The sequence below is a fragment of the Coregonus lavaretus genome, assembly GCF_964263955.1.
Source record: "Coregonus lavaretus genome assembly, chromosome: 22".
Lineage (NCBI taxonomy): Eukaryota > Metazoa > Chordata > Actinopteri > Salmoniformes > Salmonidae > Coregonus > Coregonus lavaretus.
This window is the reverse complement of record NC_140009.1, coordinates 32,637,508-32,661,506: the sequence shown is the minus strand read 5'-3', so window position 1 is coordinate 32,661,506 and position 23,999 is coordinate 32,637,508. Positions and strand designations below refer to the sequence as shown.

The window sequence follows — 23,999 nt, the reverse complement described above, 5'->3', positions numbered from 1 at the left end:
AAAGGAAAAGCCAATATTTACATAGTATTGCACGCTCATTCCAGTGAGACAGCTGAAAACCACACAGAGGAAATCAAATTTAAACTCATAATGAGAATCGCCACGGGGGGAACAAAAGAGACGAACATAATGATCCTGAAAGTCGTCATTGTGACCATGCTGAGCAGTCTGACGTCAGTGGTGAGGCGTGACATTTATGTCCCATCTTATCCACTAGTCTTCCTTCCGCAGTCCTCCCATCACATGAGTGACAGAACAACAGGTGCCAGACTGGTGGAGAGATATCCATCATGATTGTATTCCATTTGCATGAGTCAGACATCAAATATTGTTTTAATATGCTGTATGCATCTGAGCCCTGGACAGCTCGGTACAGTTTGTGTCTCTTAGGCTCAGGCCAGGAAAAACAAATATGTACTGTAGATGTGCTTCTTCTTTCATGTGGCGTGCAACTTATAGTACATCTAACCCAGGGATGGGTAACTTTGATGGAGGTGGGGGCCATCAAAAATCTGAACTCATCATGAGGGGCCGCAGTGGCTCGCAGGTCTGCATACCCACATCCATACCACACATGCAGTCATGTGTAGCCTTTTGAGGCCCCCCTGCCCACCTTACGAGCAAAAGATTTTAGCGGCCCCCCTCTTGACAGTGGAGAGAAAAACATGCATTTTTAGAGTGAATGTCCTGCAATTTTACACATTTTGCAATGGGGCGTAGAGAAAATTGTGCAGTTTTAAAGCATATTTGCTGCAATTGTACACATTTTGCCATAGGGTGGCGAGAAATGTTAGCAGTTTTTTTATATGATATTTGAGTGAGAGTAACAAAATAATCTTATGGGGGCCCCTCGGTTGGTAATTCGACCATGATTACTACAAGTTTAGATAGCTGGCTAGACTAACTTACTCATCTAAAAAATGTTAGCTGACATGGGCTAATTGAGTGACTGTCAGTGACTGACATAACAAGAGAAACTGCTGATGCAAAACCACCTGTGTATTCTACTATTATAACTCAACAGTAAAAGGGGGTCCGTGGGCCGGCCACCAGTTGCCAATCCCTGATCTTACCACATAGGTTCTAGACAACAAATCAAGATATAGCTTGACTCTGTCCTGTTACATAACATGTGAACTGCTTCACAGGCTACTACTATCGTTATCAGCTGGATACAAGTCTGAGCCACAGGTATAGTCAACAGGGGATGCTAAGGAAAGGATTCAGAGAAAGACTCATATCAAAACACTGTGGTACTGTACATCAAGTATGGAAAGATCGGATCCTAGGTCAAATATCCCTGAGGCTAAGGTTTCATGTTGTTCTCATTTAGACGGAAGTTACTGACCGTCAAATCCTTGCTTCCACACTTGGTCGTTGTTTCCTCAATTCTTCTCAAAGTGCATTGGAGGATAGGATCTAAGGTCCCTCCCTCGGACCTCCTCCTCCAATACGCTAGGTGAGGAACTGAGGAAACAAGAATGGAGGAAGCGAGGAGTTGACTGCTACAGTTGTAACATTTTTAGACAGCCATGGATCAGGCCCTGGATATATTCCTTCATCTTAATGCTCTCTAAGTAATTACTTAAGGGAAAGCAGGGAAAGTGGGAGGCTTTAGCTCAGCCCTCCTTTTCTGCGTCACTGCCCACCATCTGCTTGTTCCCCACAGATTATCAACATCAATTCTGTAATCGTGTTTGGCTATGCCGTGATGACATTCCATCTGGGGAGTCAAGACTAGCTGTAACAGAACAACATGGCTACAACAAAATTGAAAGACCGGATATACCGGTCGGATTCACTGCAGGCAGCGGCTCTGCCGAGCACATATCTTATCCTGCCTAGACAAATCCATCTGCCGCAGTGTGCTAAATACGAGCAGGCACCCAACAGTAAATCTCCCCTACAGACTCCAGGAAGATCTAGGACTCAGTCAGATAATTCATTAAGTAACTTAAGTCATGCTTATCCTGCTCAGACAAAGACAGGTGCTCTGGTTCATGGCTGTATACAAAAGACAGTTACAATTGAACATGGGGTTTTGCAAGGGCCAAAACTGTAAACATCCACCCACAGTGAGAGTGAGAGGATGCAGGCTGCTAGTAAGTGCTGACACAAGTACAACCAGGCGGCTCGGTCGATCCATACCACAGGCTGTCAGCCCAGGCAGGGTCTCTCTATCACTGAGAGACACCAGGTCGGGACGGGGAGTTACTGGAGTCAATATTTACCTCTCCACACACAAGTCGTTGCCATGGAGGTGATTCCTCGCATTCCACATGCGACGGCCAAACGCACTTGTACACACCCACCTTTTTTTTTTTTTCCAGAGAAACGTGCCGGAAACAGCAGCGAGTTGATCAGATAAAGAGAGAAAGACAGAGAGAGAAAGAGCGAGAAGTCTCCCTGGCTGTCTCTGAGCTATCAGGTTGGATGCCTATCATGTCCTGAGAGCGACTGAAGTGAAATAACCTGGAAAATTCTTTCCATTTATGTTTTGATCTCCAGAGAGTCCTATAAAAACACAGTCTGCATCCCAAAATGGCAGCCTATTACCTTTAAAGTGACCCATAGGTCTCTGGTCAAAAGAAATGCGCCACATAGGGAATAGGGTGCCATTTGGGAAACTCAATGTATTTTAGCCTCATGCGTACGAAAGAGTAGCGAAGGAAGGAGTTCGCTTCTGGTGCAGTCTTTGCAGTAAAATATTACGCGTTGCGGCAGTGCTACAATTTGGGACGCAGCGTTTACCCACTTTCCTTTACCCAGCAGTCTCTTAAGAGTCTACTGTACTGTGCAGAGCACTGATCCCTTTCACTGCTCAGGTATGTGTGTGTTTGGGGTGGGGGGATGTGAATTTAACCCAATCTAAGTTCACATCACCGTCTGTTTTAAAACAAAACGTCCTGTCAGTGTGACCATGAAAGCGAGTGACATCGCTCTCACCCTCAAAAAGGCTCAGAGGCTGAGGCTGGTTAGCCTTATAACCCTGTCTCTTCAGGCAGGCCTTTCATATTTACGACTTCACAACAACAAATGACCCACTGGTCTGGCAGGGTTCCCAGGTCCATGGATTTTCTAAAGGCCTGTTATCACCAGTTCTTAATCTCACTGCAACACATATTAAATCATTTTGGAATTCAGGCTCAACTCGAAAATAATCTGGGCCATTTTGTATAAAAAGGGATTAGTTCAGAGGACAGTTCCTGTGACGTCACGGAGGGAGGGAGTTTTCTGAAAGAACCTAAACAACAGAAGTGAAGTAAAAAAAAAAAAAATAGTACTTCACTTACTGTAGAGCAACAAAAAAAAAGTTGGATATTTTCACTTTTTCATCCCTCCTTTTGCTTCCTTAAATCATCTCTCCCTTGCTTCATTCCTTCCTTCTCTCATTATTCCTTCCCTACCAGGACCACCCCACATCCAACTCCATCTCTCATACAGTATCTCAAGGCAAAACACAAACTTACACCACTCCACATTCTCTATGCTCCTATAATTCAGTCAAGTTACTCAACATAGGACACATCAATATCATGTATCACAAAGTATCCTGTGACAAAATGAGAGTGTGGCGAGAGCAGAGAGGAGCAACTTCTAGCACTATCCCTGCTCTCTTCAACCATGATTCAGAGGCATAGCAAAGTAATTCCAGGACACAAACTACTCTGTGACCAAATTGAGTGTGGCAAGCAAGAGCAGAGCCGAGCCGAGCCGAGCCGAGCTAGCAGAGTGCAGCACGCCAGTCTCTCTCCATCCCTGCAGTGAGCCTCCCACCCGGGCAAGCCTGGCCCATCTGATCTGAGTCACACACAGTAGGAGACGAGTCCCAGTCCCACAGCAGCTCTGTGTGTGAATCATCCACAGATTATACCTCGGTGTGGGCTAAATCCCATGTTAGATAGCATCACAGCACCGTTTCCCACGCAACTCTGACTGACTGAGCCATAGGCCTACACCCATCCCAACTCAGACTGTGCTGTACCATGCCTAGCGGCTTATAAAGAGGCTCTCAAGAGACAGACATGGAGAATTAAAATGGTTAGCTTACACAAGTTTGGGAAGTGGATTTACAAAATATGACTCTTTCCGTCTCTGATGATGCGTAAGAGGTTCAAGCTGTTGACTGATTTTGGAATTGAAAAACAAAAATTGGTTGACTGTTGAATCACGATACTATCAAAAAGAGGGAACTCCTAGAGCGCCAAAAGTGATCATCACTCCTTAACTAATAAAGAGGTAGCAAACAAAAACACTACTGATGTGGACAGCTTCAGAGCAGTAGTGAAGCCATTAGGGCTGTTCCCGACAAAAAAATATATTGGTCGACCAAAAGTCTTCTGTTCTTTCGACCAATTGATTGCTACATTTCTATTTTATTTTTTATTCATATATAGACACACCCTATGTGTTTGAATAAAATCAACTATATGCATTGAGCTTGTCTGACGCTTTAAGCTTACGGTTTGATGCCTCAAGAGGGCACCAGAGATCTAGATGAAGAAATAATAAATAAATAAAATCCCTGACCCAACTATTCTCCTCCCGCTCTTGCTGGCTTTCGCAGATTCTGCCATTACTCTCCTGAAGTTGCCGGTAATAGGCTACACAAGGAGTCGGGAAACTTTGTAATGTGCAATGCCAATTTATCTTTCAATTTCTACCCATCTGCGTGGCAGTTATGGTTTTTATATTTTCGTGAAACAGTTTCAATTAATTTATAATAACGTCTTCATATCTCAAACTCATTGTCATGTGGTTAATCAAAATTCTATCCAAATCTAAATGAAAATGATCAACCTAAAAAGTAACTTCTATTGCCAACTACGTAAATATAGCCTACATAAAGCAAAAAAATAAAAACAATGCAGCCTGCAGGTAGAAAATATCCTGATGAAAATAAATATCCTATGAATCGCATTGGCTACCCCATGGCCTGTCTGCAACGAACTTGAAACGTATCAACTATTAACTTGGGTCTGGCTGAAGCTTGCTCTAGCAAACTTGCAACATTGTATAAAATATTCTGGGCCTTAGAGTTTCCCGCGCCAGTGAGCTCGGGACAGACACAGCTGTAGGCTATTTGCGCAAGGGATAAGAAGCAGTGCTTGACTTGGGCAGGAGCTCACCGGAGCTGAGTACCAGCACCTCAGATGTTCTACTGCTTGAGCTCCTGTTCCTCTTATAGAATATTAGCTCAAAAGTATTGTGGAGCTCCTGCACCTAAATATAACAGTACCAGCACCCAAAATGAGTACCGGAACCTATTTCAGTCCAAGTCAAGCACTGATAAGAAGCCTATTTTATGACGTTTCCACTGGATCAGAGCATTACATTTTTCCCTTTCAAGCTGAGTGGTTATCGAAAGGGAGAGAGCTGGAAAGATTTTTCAAATACATTGAGGAACTATTGTAATTGTCAATGGATGTAAAAACAGACTTCATTTGCTTGCCATTTGAGGTGAAGAAAACATTTATTTGAGAAGCTCCAAGGGTCATTAGTGGTGGTGCGTTAAGCCAATCAGAAATACTATCAGATCCCCAAATGGGCACATTTATATGCCTACATTTGCACGCAGGCCAGGTAGCCTATAGGCCTACTTCTATTGACAGGAGGGCTCTAAACAAAAGACAATGACTAAATTGACAGAACTCGTAAGTGAAATTAAATAAACCAACACTTGTTTCTCACAAGTGTAGCATAGGTTGTGCACTCTGCAAACAATGTGTCCACTCCGACAATGAGAACAGGAAGACTGGAATAATAATATTGAATACACTAAAATAAATGACCGTAACCAAAGTAACAAACATTGTAGATTAGAAATTATAGGAATTAACGGTAAATGTACTACTGGTGATATATGTAATGGGGAATTTATATACACTAACAATCAAACGCAAACAATTCACACAATTAAGTTATGAAACAATGAATGTGCACAAATTGGCGGGAGAGAGCGCATTCTGGAGAGAGAAGTGCATTGCGCATCTGGGCGCAAATAAATCTCGGTCGACTAACAGCCCAACGACCAAACAATCGACCAGTCAACTAATTAGGGTCAGCCCTAGAAGCCATACAGATAGGTTACAGGTTTGCAGAGGCTACTATTCAACTTTTAGGAAGACAATGGGCAGGTAAGACAGCAGTTCATGATCTTGTTGCGACAAAGCAAAACCAGTTGTGTAGTTATTCTATGTGAGAAGTAAGTAGCCATTATAAGAGCAGTTGTGCCGTTCATATACGTGAGAAATGGCAGTTATAATAACAGTTTATTAGGTTACAGTAATCTTGTGAAACCGTCTTTATACAAAAGCGTGTTTGATTTCAGGCCTCAGGCTTCACGGTTGCCATCTTGGCCAAATATCTTCCGATAAATATAGAAGAGACTGAAGCAAGCAACCCAAAGCCTTAGTCACTTTCTCCTGCCTGAGAGTTAAAGATCTTAAAAGGGATGGTTCATCAATATGTAATTTAGCAGAATTTCCCTTTTTAAAAAAAGGTCCAATGCAGACGTTTCTATCTCAATATCAAATAATTTGTACCTTACTGTGATCGTTTTCAATTTATAATGGTCAAACAACCTTTAGCTTTTTAGCAAAGATCAATTTCTCAAGCAAGAATTTTGCTAGGACATGTGCTACTAGGCATGAATATGGCATGTGGTTCGTATTCAAACAGGTAATCAAACTTCAACTCATCTCGGCAGTTCACTTGACGCAGTTCATCTTCCGAACCTAACTCACTAGGGTATTTTCCATCGTTAAACGAGCTCATCTGTCTTACTGAATCAGTTTACTTATGGTAAGTCGCTCTGGATAAGAGCATCTGCTAAATGACTAAAATGTAAAATACAAATGAAAGAAAACATAGATCAATGATGTTACGCTGGCTGTTCTCGTCATCCACTTAGGCCATGCGATGTCAGAGGCGTTGCCTTGCCTTGATGGAGGTGGAGAGGCTAAGGGAGACTATTTACTTGCTCGATTGGAGTGATGATGCGCCCCTGATGCATCAGTAAAAAGCTTTGAAAAGTACGAGCAGAAACTTAATAGCAGCTAAAGCTTCCTGTTTCAAACTTTAACCGGATGGTGAGAAGGCGTGTCTATTTTCATCAAGTAAATAAATACAATGCAAGGTGTCAAAGGTGGATTGATCACGCCTCCCTATGATCACTGACAGAACAGCTGCACAACTTCATAGTGATGAGTTGCATCAGTGGTACCGTTGATGTGCTGTAGCCCCGGGTGTTTGGCATCTTGTGAGTGGTCTGAGTAGAAAAGGGAAAACTAGCTGCTATTGGCAGAGAGGTTTGGAACTCTCTTTCTTATTGGTCTATTAAAAGGTAGACTTTGGGCAAAAATAACAGCTTTAAACTGTATAACTGATCAATGCACACCAGGCAATTTAATACAAAACAAAATGGACAAATATGATATTTGGCTACGGAAGTGCCATTTCTTACCGATCTCTACAGCTTCTGTCCAAAAACAAAGCCTGTGAAATGAAATCACATACTGGAGGAGTTACTGGCTAGCTACAAGTGGCTAGCTTAGCTAACAAACTAGCTATGTCGGTTGCGGCGCGCATGACAAGAATGACACAATGATGAACTACCAAAAGGCACACCCCATTCCTGTTTGAGAATTGAGAAAGAGGAGGAGTTGGACCGTTTTTTTTATGCCCAAAGTCGACCTTTAACTAATGTACCGCCTGGTGATGTCACCAGGCATTCCACCAAAACCAACGGAAATTTCAGACGGTCTTTTCAACCAGCTCTTACACTAAAAGGGCATTATTAATCCCCGAGCCGACTAGGTGAAAAGTCGGTCAATGTGCCCTTGAGCAAGGCACTTAACCCTAATTGCTCCTGTAAGTCACTCTGGATAAGAGTGTCTGCTAAATGACTAAAAATGTAAATTATAATTTTCACAGTATTATTTCAAACTCATAGTGTGGAAACACTGTATATATACACACACACAGAGAAAAATTACATTTTTGACTTCACTGGGCCTTTAAGCATCTAGGGCTCAGCAATGAAGTGACTGCACTGCAGTGAACTTTGTGTGTGCATTGTGTTCTATAGACCATAAGAAGATCCATTTTGTGTCACCGTGGTATATTTACACTAAGAATAGAATGGCTGATTTATTGTTGAATTGTTTAAATCTGCTCTGCCATAGCTTCACTTTGGAATCCTGGAAGCCTTACCGGAAGTCTGTAATGTTTGGGTACCCTATACTGTTCTGCCATTGTCCCCAAAAAATCACATCTCCTCACCATCTCTTTCCCTTCATCTAAATATGGTAATTATGTGCACAAAGACTGATGATCTGTGGTCATGTGTTTGAGGGACAAGTAGTGTGAGTGAGAGAGAGAGGCAGAAGAAAAGCATAATTCTAAGGGTTTAGCTTTTCCAATTCTTCTCCAATCCTTTCAAGAGATTTCCAAAGGAAAATGTATAAAATAAACCAATTCCTTCCACAGCCTATGCCGCCACGTGACAAGAACAAACATCCTCTTTCCCAGCTTCCCAAATGTTATTGAACTAGTCAACCGCAAGTAGTTGAAAAACACACAGATCCGCATAGAAATGTATTCGAAAATATAACCAATGTGTTTTCTTCCCTACGGTTTTGCTTGTTCACATTATGAACACTGTCAGAACAGATTAAAAACTACGCAACATAAATGACAAGGGCAGAAATATAGGATAATCAAGGAGAGAACCAGCAAACATGTTACAAAGCAGAACGCACTGAGATGCTATGAAGTATAACCCTTCAATGATGCTTCTAGCACTTTTCAATCTTATTTCAAAGAGGGAACATCAGAGCAACTGAGCTAACATCTGACCAGCTAGCATCCACAGAGACTGGAGAGCGCTGCATGCTTCAGTAACTCGGGGGTTTGACGGTTTAACTTCTGATCTAGGCAGCAGTGCCTAGTACTGTTACCATTTAAGAAAAATCCATGTAGCTCTGAAATCTGAAACCCCAGCAGGGAAACATATACATTACATGACCAAATGTGTGTGGACACCTGCTCGTCGAACATCTCATAAAAAAAATCATGGGCATTAATATGGAGTTGGTCCCCCCTTTGCTGCTATAACAGCCTCCACTCTTCTGGGAAGGCTTTCCACTAGATGTTAGAACATTGCCGCAGGGACTCGCTTCCATTCAGCCACAAGAGCATTAGTGAGGTCGGGCACTGATGTTGGGCGTTTAGACCTGGCTCGCAGTCGGCGTTCCAATTCATCCCAAAGGTGTTCGATGGGGTTGAGGTCAGGGCTCTGTGCAGGCCAGTCAAGTTCTTCCACACAGATCTTGACAAACCATTTTAGTATGGACCTCGCGTCGTACACAGAGGCATTGTCATGTTGAAACAGGAAAAGGCCTTCCCCAAACTGTTGCCACAAAGTTGGAAGCATAGAATCGTCTAGAATGTCATTGTATGCTGTAGCGTTAAGATGTCCCTTTACTGGAACTAAGGGGCCTAGCCCGAACCATGAAAAACAGCCCCCAGACCATTATTCCTCCTCCACCAAACTTTACAGTTGGCACTATGCATTCGGGCAGGTAGTGTTCACCTGGCATCCGGCAAACACAGATTTGTCTGGCGGACTGCCAGATGGTGAAGCATGACTCATCACTCTAGAGAACGCGTCTCCACTGCTCCAGAGTCCAATGGCGGTGAGCTTTACACCACTCCAGCCGACGCTTGGCTTTGCGCATGGTGATCTTAGGCTTGTGTGCGGCTGCTCGGCTATGGAAACCCATTTCATGAAGCTCTCAATGAACAGTTCTTGTGATGAACAGTTCTTGTGCTGATGTTGCTTCCAGAGGCAGTTTGGAACTCAGTAGTGAGTGTTGCAACCGAGGACAGACATTTCTACTTCACAATAACAGCACTTACAGTTGACCGGGGCAGCTCTAGCAGGGCAGACATTTGGCTGGGTGCTTGATTTCCTACTCCTGTCAGCAACGGGTGTGGCTGAAATAGCACAATCCACTAATTTGAAGGGGTGTCCACATACCTTTGTATATATAGTGTATAATAGAGATGGGAGAACTCCATCAGGAAAAGCGAATAAAAATGTAAAATGGCAGTTCACAGCAACTCTAAACACAATCACGCACGTGTGCATACACACAAGCCCAAATATTAGAGTCTCCATTACAGGTATGAGCCATCGACAGGTATGAGGAATGAGACAACCAGGTGTGTGTAGTGGGTCGGTTTGTTGGGCGGGCTGTGTGTCTATGTACAGTCAATGTGAGAGAGAGTGAGGTAGCCCCAGTCATGGCTGTGGAATGTAGATTGGAGGATAAGACAGGTCCTATCTCCTCTCCCACTCACACACCCCACATGAGGAATGCTCTGGGAACAGGTAGAGACACCGTACACCCAGGATGTGGATAGATGTTCATGATGCCACAGGCCATGGATTGAATCCCAGAACATTCCCAACCAAACTCATTGTCAGCCAGTGAATACACAATTTCAAATAGAAAAGATAAACGTTTTACAATAACTTACGGGAGTGTTTCCGTTCTTGAAACCAAAAAGCAGCACTAAACCAATAGAAGACTGATCGTTGTTCTCGTCAACACAGACTTCCCCAGACTAGACTAGTGGATGTTTGGATTTAGAACTATGGTCCTTTGTAGCTCAGTTGGTAAAGCATGGTGTTTGTAACACCAGGGTAGTGGGTTCGATTCATGGGACCACCCATACGTAAAATGTATGCACATATGATTAAGTCGCTTTGGATAAAAGTGTCTGCTAAATGGCATATATTATATTATAGAACCGACTGAATCAGTGTTTGGTTCATCATTTGACTGGAAATTCTAAGAGTTTCAATTATATTTTCCTCTTGAGGCTTCAGACAAGAGCACTTCCTCAATGAGACAAGAACTATCCTGAAGCAGAACAGAACGGTCAAAAAACATCAATTATCTTTCTACAAAAGAAGAAACATTCATTATAGATTTGCACCAACATTAGGCTATACCTGTGGCAGGAGCCTCTTTTTATTTTTGGGGGGCCTATCTGGGATATGGATCCGGGACTCCTTGTGTTATTATCTATTGCAGGGTTTCCCAATCTCGGTCCTGTGCCACCCTACGGCAAAATGTGTAGAACTGCTGAAAATTAGCTGGAAAACTGTTATTTTCTCTCTCCGCCCCATGGCAGAATGTGTAGAATTACAGGAAATTAAGATGAGGGGGGAGTCTTTTTTTTAACAACAGCTGTTGCGCAATCTCTAATGCTAAAGGGTAGGAAGCATGAGTTTTTACTCACCAAAGTAACAACACAGTGTGGTCAAAGACTTAGTAACTTAGGTGTAGTCACGATCTGGTTACCTCTAACTTCAAACATAGTTATGTTTTAGCGTTTTCACATATTTATTAACTTATTTCCGGATATCATCAGAGCTACCCACAATACACTATTTCTCAACGTCATATGGAGAACCGGTGCTACCTAGCTAGTTACAGCTGGCTAACGTTAGCTACTACCAAGTGTTGGCGCTGGTGAGCTACTATGTACGTCCACGAAGAAACCATATCAATTCATGCGAAAAACTGCATCTCCTCTTTTCCTGTGCGTTTGGTAGTGGTAGTCGAGTGAGCGTTGTAGTAGTTTTCCGTCATTCGTAGCTAGTGCGGTAATACCCACATAGTACAGTAATACCCACAAGGATGGGGTTACGACTCAGTTGTGTCCCAAAAACGAGAAGCTAGCTTTGAAGTGAGCCCGGTTTGTCCGGTTGAAGCGAGCGGATTGGAGTATGGGAACCATGCACTGACCAACATTGTGGTTCCTACCCTGTCAATATCTCCCTGGTTTATTCATTTGTTGTCATGTCAAACAACAACGTATTCAAGGTGCTGCCCACTATATTACAACTATAGAATAATCATTATATTATTTCCATGATTCCAACAGTTCACCAATTAACTAGGCCTATATTTTTTACCCATATCATGCTGCGTGGCACAGTGTGCAAATGATAATAGAGTGCAGGAAATGCAGAAATTGATTAAAATGCTGACAATTATTTCTGGTTGGATTGAACAGTATAAATGGAGAAAGCCTCAATGAAATCACTTAAAATGTATGTGTTGCCACCTTAGGGTCATGAACAATGTTCTAAGCTGTGTGCGGGTGCGCAGCTCCCCCGGGATTGCCACACAGAAGAAATATCAGCCCGCACAGAGAAGCCCGAGATTGAACTTCACTCAAGTTAACACTATCAGCGTTTCCCTTTGCTGTGGGAATTGTGATCGAATCAATGCAACATACCGAAAACAAACCAAACTATGCAGTAGATTTTGTTGTAGGTATAATGCTACACAGACCGGTGCGGCATAACCAATCAGAGCTGCAGCAGACCTATATGCAAGTAGACCATTGCCATATATGGATCTGTGCCATTCACTTTGAACTGGACTGTTTACAGCATGAGCGGTCGTCAGTAGATGCACTTGTTTTGAGATCAAAGCAAGAGCTGCATGTAGACACGTGTGCACATTTGTTCATTTCCTTTGCTAGTTAGTGAATTATTAGCCCAGTTATAGATAACTTGTAGTCAGCAATGGGGGAGTGATTGCTTCCTACAGGAGCACAAAACGTGTACATTTCTAGACATCTTAGAAAAGCGAGTTGGGTTAATGAGGTTTTTTTTGTCTTAAAAGGGGCAGTGTTGTATTATGAGACAGGCTTGAATAAGCTTAGTAGCATAATTTGTCTGATTCTCTGTAATAATGGTATGAAATAATAATAATAATAATAATAAAGTGGTTTCTTGCATCAAACAACAACATTTTAATGCAGGGAAACTGAAATCCGTTATACCTCATTTTACCAGCATGTCACACCTGTGCACCTAGAGGCGTCAAAATTCTAGATCCCTTTACTCCACACAGAAACGCATACAAGGCTCTCCCTCGCCCTCCCTTTGGCAAATCTGACCATAACTCTATCCTCCTGATTCCTGCTTACAAGCAAAAACTCAAAAAGGAAGTACCAGTTAAGCGCTCAATACAGAAGTGGTCCGATGAAGCAGATGCTAAGCTACAGGACTATTTCCCTAGCACAGACTGTAATATGTTCTGAGATTCATCTGATAACATTGAGGAGTTTACCACATCAGTCACCGACACTATCCGCATTGACCCTTTTTGCACTAACTCTTTTGACTCATCACATACACTGCTGCTACTGTTTTATTATCTATCCTGTTGCCTAGTCACTTTCCCCTACCAATAACTACATATATCCCTCAATTATCTCTTACCCCTGCACATCGACTTGGTACTGGTACCCTGTGTATATATAGCCAAGTTTTCGTTACTCATTGTGTATTTATTCTTTGTGTTATTTTCTTAAATTATTTTTCTCTCTGCATTGTTGGGAAGGGCTAAGTAAGCATTTCACTGTTAGTCAACACCTGTTGTTGATGAAGCATGTGACAAATAAAATTGGATTTGATTTAAAAGGACGGGCGGGTGGACACAGCAGAGAGAGAGAGAGAAAGAGAGAGAGAGAGGGTGCAATGACGTGGTGCACATATCGCCATGTGACATACTAAGCAATTGGGGACCACTTTTGGCTCGTGACCGATACTTTCAGAATTAATGACTAAAAAAAGTATACAAAAGTACCAGAGAATCCCTTTAAAAACAAACCATACAACTAGGCAAAGAACATTTAGCAAAAACCCATTTACTCGAAAAACAGTTCAGATGTAAAGTTTGCTAACAGAATGACAGTAAAATCTCCCTCAGTTTTTTGTGACCACGTTTGTTAAACTTTTTTAAAAAATCAATGGTTTCTGTTTGGCATACATTTTAAGTGAAAACTTTGAGTCTCAGCACAATTCCGTTACCGTGAAATTGCGCATGATCATCAAAACATAACATAATTTCCATAACTGATTTGAGGGTGAGGGCCCCATCAATGGAGCGATATCCTCAGTTGCTTTTATATCAGCCTTTGTTCACCACAGAGCCTGATTTTAATATTGAAATGAACACTGCCATTCAGGGGTGAGGACCAGGGGAAACTTCCTTTGGGTATGGGACAGCAGGGCCATGTTCATTAGGCACTAAATAGAAGAAAACAGACAAACAGGGAGGGACTACCTGGACTTATCCAATAAGAAACGCTTGGCTTTTTGTTGCATAACGTTTTGCTACAGTGTGCACTAATAAATACACCAGCTGTATAGCTTCCAGTCCCCAGGGCGTGGCTGCTGCTGCTCAGCTCACACGACTGATGAGGAGGAAGAGGACCCCAGGGAGCGGCTCTCACACTCACACAGATAAGCATCAGGGCACTCAAGGTCGACTAAGGCCACCACTCAGGAAAACTGCTCCTGTCTGTCCATCATGTGAGGACTGAGGAGTGGAACAGGTTTTCAGTTATAGATAGATAAAGGCTGCTCTTCAAGCATGACTGATTCCATTCCCACTCCTACTCACAGATAATTCCCCTTTCTCTGTTGCTCCTTGAGCTGCTCTGACTTAGTAATGGTTGTTGTCAACAAATAGCCCTCACAGGAATCACAGTGATGCAGGTCTGGTCTGTCTTTTGTTACAATAGACACTAAAGTCACACAGCGAATCCAGAAAGGAGAATTGTGTGTTTCCATTCCCCTGTAAATGAGAGGATCTGAGATCGTGTCATCTACCTACATCCTCTTGTACTAATATTGAAATGGAACTTTAGACCAGTACAGACAAAAAAAGGTTCTGTGTTGTGTCTTCAGTCAGATTACAACTGCAGGGAAAAGGACAGCAAGTCCAACTTGAGAGGCACATTTTGTCAATACAACATTTACATAAAACCCATTCCAATTTAGTGATTTTCAGGTAGGGCAGAGGAACAAAGACCAAGGCTGGTCCAGCATCTCAAAGAGACAGTATCATCTCAAAATTGTATGTATCAACCAGGTGAGTCCCATTGAGATATGAATCTCTTTTTCAAGGGAGCCCTGGCCAAAAGGAAGCCGCAAGCAGTCATACAACTTGACTTTGAGGCCCAGCTGTGACTGCATTAAGACACGGACACAGAGAGACATCTCTTTCAATGCAAAGGATCCATTTCCTGTCAAGAGAAGTGGGGGAGTGAGAAGAAAATCCAAACAAGACATTTCGACTGATAACCCTCCCGTCCCCACTCCCTTGCAACAGTGGAGGGATTGAGATGAGAAGTATGGCCCCTGTCACCTTGTTCCCAGAGCAGGCTAGGCTAGAACAGGAAGTGACTAGCCTTGAACCCTGGGAGGACTGAGAGGACACTGTCCCTCCTCTGTTCTATTCCTCTCAATGAACCACAATCAGATATTCAATTCAAAATGTCTCCAGCCACAAAAACAGCCACAGAGCCTCCGACAGCTGCATGCAGAGAGGGCTGGGTGAGTGACTGCTATCTGTGCTGTGCAACCCCTTTCCATTCTTATTATAATATACAGTGGTTGCTAAGCCGAAAACTTTAACAACATTGATTTAACAATGGTTTGACTTTTGCATATTGTGCACCCTTACGTAAATCTACTGATGTAACTCAGGTGACATCCTGCGGGGTGTTCACTGCTCAGCTCACTGTAACATGTAACTTGGTAATACACTCCAGGTCATAAGTCTGGTTCCCTTTACACACACACACACGTTCACAAACACACTATTACATGAAGCTCTGTCAGTACATTACAATAAGTCTTAGACACCCCCACCCAGCTCTGTGAAGATGGCCAGGGCTCACTTGGCTAAAGATCACCTGAAAAACAGATGTCACTGTTTATGGAAAAACTACCCTAAACAAAGCCTGCTTCAACAGAAAGAGAACAGGTGGCATTTCCAATCCCCCCTTAAAATGGCTGCCCTTGAACATTGCTGGGCACTAATTAGCACCGAAACTGGGCCAGATAGAGCAACAGAAGTTTGGTGTCTGTCTGAGTGTACGTCTGCCACATGAAAAATTCAATGAGTTCAGAAGCTGTCACAGTCCTCGTGCCAGCTAGCCAAAGTACCAATACAACTGCACTGAGCAGTGTGACTGTGAATTATAAATCCGAAGGCCAAAATTAAGGGGGATTGTTGGCATCAGATATCAGGGAACGTAGTGCTATTCTTGTTGGACCAACAAAACAGCACGTCTATACTCTGTATGGGTTATTCTTTTCACCATCCCACCATGTGTTCATCATTTCTATCCTATTCCTCAGGCACAAGAACCAGACATTTACATTTTAGTCATTTAGCAGACGCTCTTATCCAGAGCGACTTACAGGAGCAATTAGGGTTAAGTGCCTTGCTTAAGGGCACAGACAGATTTTTCACCTAGTCGGCTCGGGGATTAGAACCAGCGACCTTTCGGTTACTGGCACAACGCTCTTACCCACTAAGCTACCTGCCGCCCATAATATTATAGGCAATTAAGTAGTTAAAAGTTTACTCCAATTAATCCTCGTCTGACCTGAAGGAAACTGGGGCAACCCGGCTGAAATTATCTTCACTAGCAAACTAGCTAGACTTTTCTGTTTCATTCCATTTGCCCAGTTTGCTTCCTACAGCCAAATTAGATTAACTCTCCAATTCAAGGACAACAATATAGGGTCAAAACTGTACATATTAGACAGCCTCGAGTGAGATTCATGGTAATGGAGTCACTCCTCAAGTCGCTCTACAAGGCCTGTCGAAATGCCCTTTCCATTATTATTTTTCATTATGAGCACAAAGACACAAAGACATTTTATGAAAGGAAGTCACAACTTGTTTCAGAGGCAGATCATTCTCAAGGCTTGGACGCCTGACTTTGGAAACAAGCAAGTCATTGACTACCACCAGGCCCAGTGTAGTGTACTACCCTGTCAGACAGAGTGATTCAGTATATAGGGGGAACAACGGGGCCAATCCACCAATTGACAGGAATTTCTGCTTCAAGAGCCACATTGCAGTGATCTCATCAGAACCAACATAAAGTTCCAGAGCTTTCACTGGATGACATTCTTTCATAGGATTCCAAGGGGCATTAAGTTCTGTCTGTGAGGCCTTTCCTTCATCAATGGCCCCCAAATCAGCCAGGGAAGATTCAGTTAGGCATGGTGGTGAAACGCTCATGACTGACAGGCCAGCTGAAAAGTCATGTAGAGAGAGGATGGCTGCCAAGAAAGCAGCAAAATCATATTGAAATATCCTATTGTTTTATTACAAAATAAACACATTTAAATGAAATCTTCTGGAGGAAAATAAAGGGTGATTAAAATGACTGCAGCGCTCATCTCATCATTTTGTATGCTTTGGGGCATTACAACCGTAGAACTAAATATCCATGGAGCGTAAATTTGCGTGTCAGATTTTGGGAGACAGATTAACTGATTTTTGGAACGGATATAGCCTATACAGAGATGTTAATAGCTTCAGAATGCTCTGCCAAACAACATAATTCCTCAATAATGCAGAAATAGATATAGGCTTGCTGTTCTTGCGCCCTACATTCATTGTCATCATCACAGAACACACAACCATGAACAGTTGACAATTTACTGGCAATATAATATTTTAAACAAAAATGAAATTCCTTGGCAAATTTGTGATTCTAAGATTATCTGGGTGAAATTCTGGGTGAATTCCTGGATTGCAGATGAGATTTTTGCCTTTGTTCACAAAAAACAAGCAGATCAAAATGTACAAGACAACACACTCTGCACGGTGTAAACAAAGTTAATGTATACTGTGTAATATATGTGTGTGCTTTAGGATTATGACAACTCTCAGTGTTGGATACATTAAATTGCCATGGGGCCAGGTGAACCCATTACTTAATCAAGTGTAGACCACTCCCTACATCTCAACACTGAAACCAGGAGTATAATGTCATTACTCTTTAAAGCCATACTCAATGGGGAAAACATAATTCATACTGTTTGTTCAAAAACAGGAATTAGACATGCTAGGATACCGCTTCATTATTAAGAGTCAATATTTGTCTCTTTAACTCATCTTGAGTGGGAGAACAACCCATAGTTTAGTGAATAGGCCATAGGCACCGGCAGAGACCCGCCTGTACACTGAGTATACAAGACATAGACTGACCAAGTGAATCCAGGTGAAAACTATGATCCCTTATTGATGTCACTTGTTAAATCCACTTCAATCAATGTGGAGAAAGGTTAAAAAAGGATTTAAGCCAATTGAGACATGAATTGTTTGTGTGTGCCATTCAGAGGGTGAATGGGCAAGACAAAAAATGTAAGTGCCTTTGAACGGGGTATGGTAGTAGGTGCCAGGCGCACCGGTTTGTGTCAAGAACTGCAACGCTGCTGAGTTTTTCACACTCAACAGTTTCCCATGTGTATCAAGAATGGTCCACCACCCAAAGGACATCCAGCCAACTTTACACAACTGTGGGAAGCATTGGAGTCAACATGGGCCAGCATCCCTGTGGAATGCTTGACACCTTGTAGAGTCCATACGCCAAACAATTGAGGCTGTTCTGAGGAAGGTGTTCCTAATGGTTGGTATACTCAGTGTATATCAACACCTTAAACTTGTAACATATCCCTACCACGCACACGCACGCTAGTGTATTGTCGATTGACTTACATATTGGCATAGAAATGTAGTTACTCGAAAAAGACTGATGATCAATGGGGTTTGTGTCCCAATCCTAGTACTGACTACTAAAAAATATCTATGTAAAATGGTAAGCACACAATTAACATACTTGCATTCAAATAATTTATCGGATTGAAAGCCCCTCCTGAGCACCCTGATCCAGCGATCTATTTCATATCAGCTGTAGTCTATCAGAAGCATTGCGGCAATGTTGAGATCAGAATGCATTTCATTTCAATACATCTTGACGGACCGGATACATTTGTGATACATTGTTTATGTTCAATCAATGGCTTTATACAAAAATAACAAGTCACTTACCCTAACGCGTACCAGTGTATTGCCGTTGCTCGTTTATTTACCAGACGGACAATAGTTCATCGAATGTAACGACAGTACACACAGATCCGTCATCGAAGTAAACCCAAAAATGATAACAGATTTCAGACGACGTTCACAGCAGAGAATCGATGGTCGAACTGAGGAAGTTTCCCATCCATTCAACCAGAAGGGCGGGCTAGGTCATGACGGGGAATGCCTGAGAATTATGGAGGCAGTCAGAAATAGTCTGATTGCAGCAATCATTTTAATCCCAATAATTCTGAAAGGGAGTAGGCTTTCAAGCACTTTGACAATTGCCTAGAAATCAAAGGATAGGTATGACTAGATTTTGCGATGGAAAAATATCTAGGGTACTGCGTTCACTGCTGCGCGTAGTAAATCACACATGCAGAGAATTCAGGACCAAAACATTGAGGGTGGCAGAAGGGGATAGGAGTGGGTAAGGGGAGGGATTTGGACTATTGGCCCAGCTGACTATGGAGCCCTAATAGGCTGTGTTTTTGCATAATTAGCTTTAGGCTCATTTGAATTGTTCCCCATTTGAGCACCGCCCGCAAAAAGGGAGAGTCCGCACACATGCACTATTTTGGAGGTATCCACAATTTTGCCATTGGCTGTGATTGGGATAAGGCGGGACATGTTCACAATTAGATATGCATTTATTATACATAAGCATGCATAATAATTTGACAGGTATTTTGTATATTTCTCACTGCAGGTCATGGTTAAAAATCAAAGGGCTACTTTAGGCACAGTCCTTGAGTCTATATTTTTAGGGTAATGAAAATATGCTATTATTTTAGGGCAGTAGGCTAAATATAGAAAAACAATATATGGGAGAGTGGCGTAAGTTGAGCCATTTTTTACATTCAGCATCTTGCCGTCAAGGGAACAAACATATCTACATATACAGTATGTTGTGCATCCCTGGAAATAGTCAAATCTTGGCAAAACTTACCCCAGCTATAAATAGAGCTGAGGGAATGGGTAAATTAAAGATGCACTATGCCATTTCCTGGTTGCTAAAATTCTAATAATTAGCCTCATTACAGTTTGTGACAAAACAAGCAAGTATAGTGTAGAGAATCATTGTACGATCTAAACCGCTGTGAAATATATTTTAAGCTGTTTGATGCTGGTGTAGAAAACCGAAAGTAAGACACAAAAACTAAATTTTAAGCACGGGAAGCATAGAACACATAACAGATCTACCGCTTCTTAGACTTGCTTTCAATGAGAATGACAGATCTATTACAAAAATGTCTATGTGCATTTGGTCGGGTCACCCAAAAAGGTACATAGTGCAGCTTTAAGAGCCTACAAATTTCTGTAGAGAATGAAATAGTACCACTACCTTTTTAAAACAATGTGTATCTTTATTTCCCAAACACAATTCAACAGAATCACAATACCTTTTTGTAATTTAATCACTTTAAGCATCTTTTAACACAGGCTGCACACCTAACAAACACTTAGTACTTTTTGTAAACACTTTTAACATAGGCTAGGCCCTGTTGTTACCTCATATCCCAGCGATAATGCATTTCATTACACCTGGGAAGAAAACACTTCAATTTCAACTTGCGTGTTTTCAACTTGCTATTGGCTCAATTTACCCCATCGCCATTGGCTAAACCTACGCCAAGGCAAACATTTTGACTATATTAGCCCACACAACTACAAGGATGCACTTTCATGCTAGGTTTGGGACCTTATATTGAAGCTTATAGAGACCCAAACTGATGTATAGAACAATCTTAAAATTATCTACTAGATACAATCATCATGAAACCTCTTACACAATACATTCATTTGACTTGGTGCAAAACACATTTTGGGACTTAACTTACTTACCACTTGTTCGATGTAGTTTCTTCCTTCACAGAATCCATGAAATGATGACCTCTTCCTAAATATACTGAACAAAAATATAAACGCAACATGTAAAGTGTTGATCCTATGTTTCATGAGCTGAAATAAAATATCCCAGAAATGTTCCATACGCACAAAAAGCGTATTTCTCTCAAATGGGGTGCACAAATATGTTTACATCCCTGTTAGCGAGCTTTTCTCCTTTGCCAAGATAATGCATCCACCTGACAGGTGTGGCATATCAAGAAGCTGATTAAACAGCATGATCATTAAACAGGTGCACCTTGTGCTGGGGACAATAAAAGGCCACTCTACAATGTGCAGTTTTGTCACACAACACAATGCCACAAGTTTTAAAAACGTGTGCAATTGGCATGCTGACTGCAGGCATGTCCACCAGAGCTGTTGCCAGAGAATTTAGTGTACATTTCTCTACCATAAGCCGCCTCCAACGTCGTTTTTTGAGAATTTGGCAGTATGTCCAACCGGCCTCACAACCGCAGACCACGTGTAACCACGCCAGCCTAGGACCTCCACATCCGGCTTCTTCATCTGCGGGATCGACTGAGACCAGCCACCCGGACAGCTGATGAAACTGTGGGTTTGCGCAATAAAATAATTTCTGTACAAACTGTCAGAAACCATCTCAGGGAAGCCCATCTGCGTGCTCTTTGTCCTCACCAGGGTCTTGACCTGACTGCGGTTCGGCGTCGTAACCGACTTCAGTGGGCAAATGCTCACCTTCGATGGCCACTGGCACGCTGGAGAAGTGTGCTCTTTACAGATGAATCCTGGTTTCAACTGTACCAGGCAGATGGCAGACAGCGTGTATGGTGTCGTGTGGACGAGCGCTGTGCTGATGTCAACGTTATGAACAGAGTGCCCCATGGTGGCAGGGGGGTTATGGTATTGGCAGGCATAAGCTACGGACAACAAACACAATTGTATTTTATCGATGGCAATTTGAATGCACAGACATATCGTGATGAGATCCTGAAACCAATTGTCGTGCCATTCATCCGCCACCATCACCTCATGTTTCAGCATGAGAATGCATGGCCCCATGTCTCAAGGATCTGTACACAATTCCTGGAAGCTGAAAATGTCCCAGTTCTTCCATGGACTGCATACTCACCAGACATGTCACCCATTGAGTATGTTTGGGATGCTCTGGATCGATGTGTACGACCGCGTGTTCCAGTTCCCGCCAATATCCACCAACTTTGCACAGCCATTGAAGAGGAGTGGGACAACATTCCACAGGCCACAATCATCAGTCTGATGAACTATATGTGAAGGAGACGTGTCATGCTGCATGAGGCAAATGGTGGTCACACCCCTAGCTTTTTTTCAGGTATCTGTGACCAACAGATGCTTATCTGTATTCCAAATCATGTGAAATCCATAGATTAGGGCCTAATTAATTAATTTCAATTGACTGATTTCCCTTATGAACTGTAATTCAGTAAAATCTTTGAAATTGTTGAGTTTATATTTTTGTTCAGTATAGTTATGTTGCTAGTCTAAAGCAGTACTATTTGCCAGTCTAAAGCGGTTATTACAAATCTTCTTCTTCGGTATTATGGGGATCCGCAAACAAATGTTCTAGGTGCATGCCGCCACCTACTGTAGTGGCTGTGTATCAGCCTACTATTCTCCAGTATGAATTCATAACACTTTGTGAAAAAATTGCCCTATGAACTAACCCTGCACCCATTAAAACCTCACCACTATTCCACTACTTTGGCCTGATCTGATCCTACTCCAGGCCAGCAGCCTGGGAGGACAGGATACTATTGTTCATAACATCTTGTAACTATTCTGCAGTAAAATCTAAAACACCCAAGTACTTCTCTGCAGCTGCCACCACAACATCTATCCTCTGTGATTTACATTCCTGCGGTACAATTCCTGCGGTACACCTGACAACCATGGACATGAACGCCAAAAAACCAACCTTACTGAAGCACATTATTCCTATCACTATTGTCATCTGCCTACTCACAGGGATCCTCTTAGGATCAATCAACCTGGACCCATCTTCCTCTACTACTCTCTTCACTGCCTCAGCATACGACACCTTCTTCACTACTCTGATCCTGGTAACCTCAACCTGCCTTTCTCTCACCGGACACCTCTGATCTCCAGCGCCATGGGTAGCCCTACAGTTTACACACAACTTTTCCCACCGATACTACACATTCCTTTGTCTCATGTCCTCCTGCACTCTTCACACATCTAGGAATCTCCCAGATCTCCCTCTAAAAATCTCACTCCCACTGGGCCAAAATCATCTTTCTTACAAATGTTTGTGTATGACATCTATCTTGTAGCATGTGGAGAGGCATGGCCACCAAGCGCGCAGGTGACCATGGTCTGCTCATTAAGAAGGGACACGCCATTACTAATTGTGAGGAAAGAGTTTCTGCTCTAGTCCAGCTCTTTAAAATGATTCTATATATTTCTGTCTCGTACAGGTTATAGTATCTAAACTGTTGTGGAGTTCTTTACTTGCTAAGTGTTTATTGGCTTGTTTTTGGACACAGGTCCAGGAATGGCTAAAGGATTGCAATATTTACCTGGAGCTAACCCTGCAGATAGCACTACTGGGTGATCTGAAAAGTCATAGTCAATCGATCCATAACATAATAATACTATTAGCAAAAATGTTTATTTTCAATTCACAATCTGTAGAAACAATGAGAATAGAAAGGTTCAGAACTTTTGTAAGACATCACAGTACAGTTGAAATATATATGGCAAATAGAAATCCAATATGGATGGTGTTAAAAGATAGATGGGAGGTGTTGAATGGAATTGAAGGATGGGACTAATAACAACTAACAACAAACAATAACAAGATAACTAATAATGTAGGCACGCTGTGTCCATAATAAGTATATAGGTTGTATGTTGGGAGCTTTTGGGAAAGAGCACAGTTAGAAAGCTATGGCATATAGAAGCAAACCGGATGGACATCATGAAAATGATCGGAGAGGTTGAGAGTAGAAGAAGTTCAGGAGAAAGAACAAACAAAATATAATTATTGTAAAATTGACTGTGTCCATAAAATGTAGATAGTGGGTATGGGCTGGAAGTAGAGGCCTAGGCGTTGTTGTTCACTAGTTTACTCCAAGTGGGGAAAGGGTG

The 23,999-nt window shown here is 42.3% G+C and overlaps 1 protein-coding gene across 2 annotated transcripts in view; it reads right to left on the bottom strand.

Moving 5' to 3' along the window:
• Nucleotides 1-19,373, bottom strand: part of LOC311150072 (proto-oncogene tyrosine-protein kinase Src-like) — a 42,339-nt gene extending 22,966 nt beyond the window's left edge. The window contains exons 1-2 of one of the 2 annotated variants that reach the window (XM_084187339.1): nucleotides 18,957-19,366; nucleotides 1,349-1,467 (exon numbers count right to left, since the gene is read on the bottom strand). The gene's annotated coding sequence lies outside the window, so the exon portion shown is untranslated. Of the gene's footprint in view, nucleotides 1-1,348; nucleotides 1,468-18,956 lie in introns of both variants that reach the window. The other variant, XM_084187338.1, reaches the window with a different exon arrangement.
• Nucleotides 19,374-23,999: the final 4,626 nt, after the last annotated feature.